The 7,890-nt window shown below is 45.6% G+C and overlaps 1 protein-coding gene across 3 annotated transcripts in view; it reads right to left on the bottom strand.

Annotated features, from left to right (window-relative positions):
* The window catches only part of HVCN1 (hydrogen voltage gated channel 1), a 542,590-nt gene that overhangs the window by 82,680 nt on the left and 452,020 nt on the right, over positions 1-7,890 (bottom strand). The gene's annotated exons all lie outside the window — the stretch shown is intronic.

The following is a 7,890-nucleotide window of genomic DNA, read 5'->3' as shown; positions in this document are numbered from 1 at the left end:
AGCGCGGGAATGAGGCGGGGACGGTTGAGCGTAACTGCGACCGCGCGCGGGATCCCTCCGCCAAACGGGCCGAGCAAATAGGCCCCCTGGCGGGAGCGGGAGCTGCAAAGTTGCACGCGGGAGTCGGAGATGAGAGGGAAGCTGTCGCTGTGCGCTGCTAGGACTGTAGCCTCCGCCAGATACTGTTCATTAGGCTGGATGTTTGCAGACTTGGCCGTGTGAAAGCCCACCGGGAGAATTCTGGGGCCCTGTAATTTACGCCCTAAGATAAATCTGGCGTAGAGGTAGAGACAGAGTATTAAAGAGAAGTAGGTTGACTTATTTTGGATTCAAATTTGCTGGGATTTGGGGGAAGGGAAAGGTTTATTTGGTCACTAATTTAAAAAGTCGTCTCCCAGATAAATCAAGAGGCTAACAGTTACTTATCCTGAGTGGAGGGATTATGGGTATTTGTACATTTGTGTGTGTCTGTTTGTGGCCTCTGTAACTTTTACATTTGGGGGAAATTTATTTTAATCCACTCAAAATTTTTTCATCATTCCTATCTTTGGATTATCTTTCTTGAACTCAGTAAGTTATATAATCACTGGTACGGTTATCCTGATTCCAGCCAGAGCGAAGGTGAACAGAACAAGCGTGTGCAAGCAGATAAAGAGAAAATTTGCAGATTTCGCGCGTCGGAGCTCGAGGCCGGAAGAGAGGAGCGAGTTTGCAGGGGCCAGTAGTGCGGGCAATCCTGGCTTCTGCAGACATCCTTGGAGACTTTGGCCCGTTCCCCTCGGCTTCCCTGTCTCCCCAAGTGCACCCCTCCCCAAGAAGCCCCCAAAATATGCCACCTCCGGGGGGGGGGGCGCTGTGCGTTGCCTTTAGCTGGGTTTGGAAGTGCAGCCCACATTCAGCAAAACATCTGCTCTCCTTCCTTTCCTGACCTTTACTTTTGTCTGTTTTCTCCTGCAGCGTTTTAGTTTGCAAAACCCTTTCCCAACCCCAGCGAAATTAATTTTGTTTCTCAAGGCACGCAGGATGCATGTCCCGCCCCCAAATGCCATTGAGGTGATTGCCCCACCCAGGCGTCAGTCCTCTGCAGGGGTGCCCTCCCTGGGCATCAGTCCTCCGCAGGGGTCCCCTCCCTGGGCAACCTCCTTGCACGTGGACTGTGCTTCCCTTGCTGCTGGCAGGGGGGTTGGGGTGGAGTGTTGAGGTTCAGGGCTCCCCCCGCTTGGCTCAGCTTCTAACGCCACTTTCCCCTTTTAAATTCATTCTCCCATGCTGTAGCTCTGTCCGCCAGAAGATACACAAGTGTCGTTTGTCAGCCTAGGGCACAGGGCCCAGTTGGTGACATTTGGAGTTGATGCCCAGCTCTTGAGAACAGCAGGCTGTTGAAGTCAGGGTGGCTCTCGCTGGTTTCCACAAGACTTTGGGCTCCTCCAGGGCAGGGTGCATCATCGCAACAGCAATTAGAGCAGGAATATGAAAGACAGTGATTCATTCAGCAGACAAATATTTGTGGAGCACCTACTCTGTGCCAGGCATTGTTCTAGGGTGGAAAGCAGGGGTGAGTAAGACAGACAAGGCCCTTCTCATGGAGAGTCATCTAGTAAGCCAGATAATAAACAAAGATGCAAATAGAAATATCGGCTTCTGATAAGTGCAGGGGAGAAAAAAGAAACAAAACACTACACTCGTTTTCTTAGTATGTGCCAAAAATTATCTCATCAAATCCCTGAGACAGTCTTAGGAATTATGTACTATTCCTATCATCCCCATTTTACAGATAAAGAAAGTGAGACACAGAGAGGCTAGGTTGTCTTCTGAAGGTCACACAGCTAGTAAGTTGCAGAGCCGGGCCTGGTACTTAGGACAGCTAGAAACCAAAGCCCTTGTTCATATTTAACAAACCACCACTGTAGCACGACCTACACCTACACGACCTACACCTAGCACAACCCTGACACATAAATGTGGAACCCGATGGAATGATCTAAACATGTCCCTACCACAAAAAGAGTGCCATGATTTTCCACACACAAAATAGCAGGTCTTTTAATATCTGTTGATATCATCAGGGCTGGAGGAGGACTTCAGACTGGACTGGGGCATAGGGAGGGCCTCTATCCACATGCCATTCTTCATTGGGCAACTCCCCTTGAGTCCAGTTTTGCTGGCATATGTCTACATGAATTAGCTGGCTTAGAGCCTGAGAATGGCATGGACTCACAGAGTAGGCCTGAATGGCTCCCAGAAACCAGCAAACAATTCTTGGAAGAAAGAACTGGTCCCCTAGTGGCCTTTTTCTGCTGTTATCAATACTAATGGCCTCCTTAAGGACTAGCAGACAAGTATTTGCCTGAAAGACTACCATCTAATAGGCGGTGTGTTCCTTCCACTCCCTACGCCTCACTTTGCCTATCTAGATAATGAGGACTGTGGATTAAAATGTGCTTTTTGAATGCTCTTCCGTGGATCCACAGAGCTTTCTTAGGGGGCTGCTGGAGATGGCGGAGATCTGATGAGGTTCTGGTCCCCCATCCCTTGCATCAATCAGAGCAACACCATGGTACACAGTAAGCATTTAGTAATAACTATTAGTACAGTGATCTGTTTTATACATTGAGCTTCCAGGTAAGAGAGGCTGTGGCCAACATATTTGGAAATTCAGTAGTATTTCTAGGGATACTTTAGCTTTGAGGAGGATTCAGGAACCATAAAAGAATTAAACCAAGTGGATAGAGACTGTGGTGAGCTGAGAGCCCACACCCCTTCACCTAAGGAGCCAGCCACTTCCAGTTCGAGTCCACTGAGGCCATGTGAGAAACAGGCACAGGGTGGCCAGATCCTCTGAGTTTTCAGGAGAACTTGGACATATGGGTTTTTATGTGAAAAGTTCCAATTGTTTTTATTTTTTTTTATTTATTTTTATTTTTTTATTTTTTTTAAAGATTTTATTTATTTATTCATGAGAGACAGAGAGAGAGAGAGAGAGGCAGAGGGAGAAGCAGGCTCCCAAGGAGCAGGGAGCCCGATGTGGGACTCGATCCCAGGACCCTGGGATCATGACCTGAGCCGAAGGCAGACGCTTAACCATCTGAGCCACCCAGGCGCCCCCAATTGTTTTTAAAGATGTTATTTATTTATTTCAGACAGGGGCAGGGAGGGCAGAAGGAGAGGGAGAAGCAGACTCCCCGCCGAGCAGGGAGCCCGACGTGGGACTCGATCCCAGGACTCCAGGATCATGACCTAAGCCAAAGGCAGACACCCAACCAACTGAGCCACCCAGGCACCCTAAAAAGTTCCAATTTTTATACTGGCTTGTCATGAACCCTAATTCTTCTAAAACACTATATGAGACTGACAAAACATATCTGGGCTACATTTGGCCCTTAACCAATAATTTGGAACTCTATTCTAGAAAGTTGGGGGTGAACTCTTTTCCTTCCCTTATCTCAATTTAATGAGCATTAGGATTATTGTTAAATGATACAAATAAACGATGATGAGTTTTGCCAGCAAATCTGGACCGGCCTGGGTATTCTGGTGGTTTTGTACAAAGTAGAGAACCATTGGAAAAAATATGGATGAAAGCCCTTGACAAGGTCCACAGCTTTGTTTCAATGTCCTGTGGTATTACCAGCAGACACTGGTATTCTTTTTGGCAAATATTCACTGAGGCCTTACTCTGTGTTGGGCCCCATGTAAGAAGCCGGGGACACCGCAGTAAGCAAACCATCATCACCTCTGCCCTCATGGAATTCCCAGTCTATTGGAAGAGATAGACAGGAACAGAGAAACCAATCAAAGGGTGATTTCAGAGAGTGGTAAATTTTGTGAGAGAATTAGAAGGGATCACATGATTACATGGGAGAGGGACTCTGAGGATTTGACATTAGAATCAAGATCTGAAGAATAAGAAAGAGAGTCATGGGAAGAACTACATAGGGGAAAATCTTTCTCAACAGAGTTAACTGCAGGTGCAAAGGCCCTGAGGCAGGGACAATCTTCCAGTGTTGGTAGATTCAAAGAAGGCCAAAGGATAGTGTGAGGGGCAAGTGTTGGGAGGGGAGGTTGAAGATATGGGCAAAGGCCAGCCACTCAGGGCCTAGGAAGCCATGAGAAGACATCAGATTTTATTCTAAGATGAGTGGGAAATCACTGTAGGGTGAGTCAGAGGAGTAACAGGATCTGATTCGTTTTTTTAAATAAGCTTTTTATTTTTAAATAATTTGGGATTTACTGAGATTTGCAAAGATGGTACAAAGAGTTCCCGTATACCTTTCACTCAGTTTCCCTTTAATGTTAACATCTAACCCAACCATGGCATTGCTCTTCATTTTTTAAGACACCTAAATCATAAAGAAACGTTGGATCAGAATATATTACATAACAGGGGTGCCTGGCCTGGCTCATTTGGTAGAGCATGCAACTCTTGATCTTGGGGTTGTAAGTTCAAGCTCCACATTGGGTGTAGAGATTATTTAAAAATAAAAATTAAAAAAATTAGGTACATTATTACCTAGAGAGCATTTTCTCCTAAATAAGATCTGATTTTGGGATGCCTGGGTGGCTCAGTTGGTTAAGTGTCTGCCTTTGGCTCAGGTCATGATCCCAGGGTCCTGGGATTGAGTCCTCCATTGGGCTCGCTGCTCAGCGGGGAGTCTGCTTCTCCCTCTGCCTGCCTCTGACGAATAAATAAAATATTTTTAAAAAGAGATATGATTTCATTTGAAAAAGATCCCTTTGGGGGCGCCTGGGTGGCTCAGTTGGTTGAGCATCGGACTCTTGATTTCGGTTCGGGTCATGGTCTTGGGGTTGTGAGATCGAGCCCTTCATCAGGCTCCTTGCTCAGCGGGGAGTCTGCTTGGGATTCTCTCTCTCCCTCTCCCTGTGCCCTCCCCACCCCATGCTCTCTCTCTCTCTCTAAAATAAATAAATAAATCTTTAAAAAAAGAAAAAGAAAATGATCCCTTTGGTGTCTGTGGGGGTAATGGACTGGTGGGTAAGAGTGGCAGTTGGAGATCAGGGAGGGGGCTGATGAAAAATGTGGCATCACTGCTCTGAGCTTCCGTTTCCTCATCTGCAAAATGGGGATGATATCACACATCTCAGAAGGTTGTTGTGAGAACATCCTTCCAATGTACTTGGGGAGATAATAGTAACAAGGTGGCAATGAAGATGATGATAATAGCTAGCGTTTATTGAGTGCTTACTGTGTTCCAGTCTCTGTCCTCATGACCTTCCAGGCATGATTAGGGAGCGCAGATTCTTTGGAATGTTCCCACCAGTCTCTGACAAGGAGGATTTACATGTGTCTTTCAAATTTCTTGAACCATCGTTGGCACTCGTGGAGTTTATGTTGATGTTGGGTGTGTCTCTCTTTGAGACAACCTCAAATGTACTTCCATCTAGACTTACTCAACAGAGAAGTTATGATGATTTTCACCTTGCTAAAAGTTCCTTAGTTTCACAAAATGACTCACTGCGCAAGCTCTCCCAGTATCTGGAGAGTGGATTGCACTGTCATTTGGAACTAAGTCAGGCAATGGGAGGCTCACTCTAGAGCAGGGGTCTCACAACCTGGGTACTGTTGACATTTGGGGCCAGATCACTGTCTGTTGGGGGGGGGAGCTGCCCTGTGTATTATAGGATGTTTAGCAGCATCCCTGACCTTTACCTGTTAGATGCCAGAAACACGCCCCCTCCCCAATAGTGACATTTGGGAATGTCTCCAGGTACCACTATATGTCCCCTGCAAAGTCAAAATCACTCCCTCTCCCATCCCCCCTGTTGGGGACCATTGCTTTCAAGCATTTGGGGCCTGTGACAAATGGCGTTCAAATTGTTTTGTTCTTCTGTCACTTTTAACCCTATGTGTTAAGTGTTTTGCCCGAGTAGCTTCTTTGACTACTAACAGCCATCATTTATTGAGAATTTACTCTGTGTTAGGCATTGACCTAACTCTCGCTTTATATATATATCTTCTGGTTTCATTCCCACTTAATACACAGGATAAGTCATTATTCCCATTTTATACATGGAGGAATCAAGGGTCAGAGAGACACACAGCTAAGAAGTGACAGAGCCTAGATTTGAACCCAAATTTGTCTGACTCCAGGGGCCACAATCTCTAACCATTCTGCCATGCTGAGCCTCTGAAGACAAGCTGTTAGAAAATCACCAGGGGAAAAATATTTTATAAACAATATTTTATAAAAAATTTTATAAAATATTTTATAAAAATGCCATTCTAGTATCAAGTTGGAGAAGCAGAATGGAGTGAATTTGCTCTGGACTCACAGATTGGAAAAGCCAAGTTCTAGTGCAAAGTCCACAGGTGATTCACTGTGTGGCTTTGGGCAAGTCACTAGCTTGACTTCGTAGGTGAAACATAAGCCCAGCCCTGCCTCCCCTCATGTGGGAGAGATGGCCCTTTGAGCAATAATGGTGCCTCCCAGCCAGAGAGTGCTGGGACCTTGTACTATGTGTTCATGTTTACTTTCATCCTCAGTAACACTAGGAAGCACAGCCCTCCCCCCTTTTAAAATTGAGATGAAGGTCACATAAAATGAACCATTTTATTTTATTTTATTTTTTAAAGATTTTATTTATTTGAGAGAGAGAATGAGAGCACAAGAGGGAAGAGGGTCAGAGGGAGAAGCAGACCCCCCGCCGAGCAGGGAGCCTGATGCGGGACTCGATCCCGGGACTCCAGGATCATGACCTGAGCCGAAGGCAGTCGCTTAACCAACTGAGCCACCCAGGCGCCCTAAAATGAATCATTTTAAAGTGTACAATTCAGGGGCACCTGGGTGGCTCAGTCGGTTAAACATCTGACTCTTGGCTTCGGCCCAAGTCATGATCTCAGGGTCGTGAGATCGAGCCCCTCATCAGGCTCCACACTCAGCGTGGAATCTGCTGGAGATTCTCTTTCTCCCTCTCTCTCTGCCTCTGTCTCTCCCCGCCCATGCTCTTGCAGGCGTTCCCCCCCAAAATAAATAAATAAAATCTTAAAAAAAGATAAAGTGTACAATTCAGTGGCTTTTTGTACAAACATCACCTCTATTTAGTTCCAAAATATTTGCCTCACCCCCAAAAGAAACCCCATACCCATTAGCAGTCACTCCCTATTCCTCCTTCCTCCCAACTCCTGGCCCCCACCAGTCTGTTTCCTGTCTCCCTGTATTTGCCTATCATGGACATTTCATCTAATTGGAATCCAACATTACGTGACCTTTTGTATCTGGCTTCTTTCACTGAGCATGATGTTTTTGGGGTTCATCGACATTAGCAGGTGACAGTACTTCATTCCTTTTTATGATCGAATAATATTCCATTGTATGGATATGCCACTTTTGTCTGTCCACTCATCCGTGGATGGACATTTAGGTTGTCACAGCCCTTTTTTTTCAGATGAGGCACATGAGGCCCAGGAAAGTTAAATGTCTTCCCCAAGATCACAGAGTAAACAGACAAGTTGGCAGGTTTGGATTTTAAATCATGAAGACCAAACTGTCTTTTACCTGTTTTACCTGTAATGGACATTTCCTAATTCTGGTTGATGATGAAATTTTTAAAATTTTTTTTTGAAAGAGAGAGAGCATGAGCAGGGGGTTGGGGGTAGGGGCAGAGGGAGAGGGAGAGAGAGCATCCCAAGCAGCAGGCTCCATGTCCAGTGTGGAGCCCGCCACAGGATTGATCCCAGGACCCTGAAGTCATAACCTGAGCCGAAATCGAGTCAGACTCTTAACCTACTGAGCCACACAGGTGCCCTGATGATGAAATATTTTTAATGAACTATTTAAAACTTAGAGCAAGTACAATTTGGTGATTTATTTTTTTTCTATTTTTTAAAAATTTTCTTGGTGAACAGTTTAAAGCTTAGAGCAAAGCTTGGAT

The sequence above is a fragment of the Leptonychotes weddellii genome, chromosome 13 (genome assembly GCF_054177405.1).
Source record: "Leptonychotes weddellii isolate Sample4059 chromosome 13, ASM5417740v2, whole genome shotgun sequence".
Classification (NCBI taxonomy): domain Eukaryota; kingdom Metazoa; phylum Chordata; class Mammalia; order Carnivora; family Phocidae; genus Leptonychotes; species Leptonychotes weddellii.
Note: the sequence above shows the minus strand (reverse complement) of the source record. Positions and strands in the feature narration are given on the sequence as shown.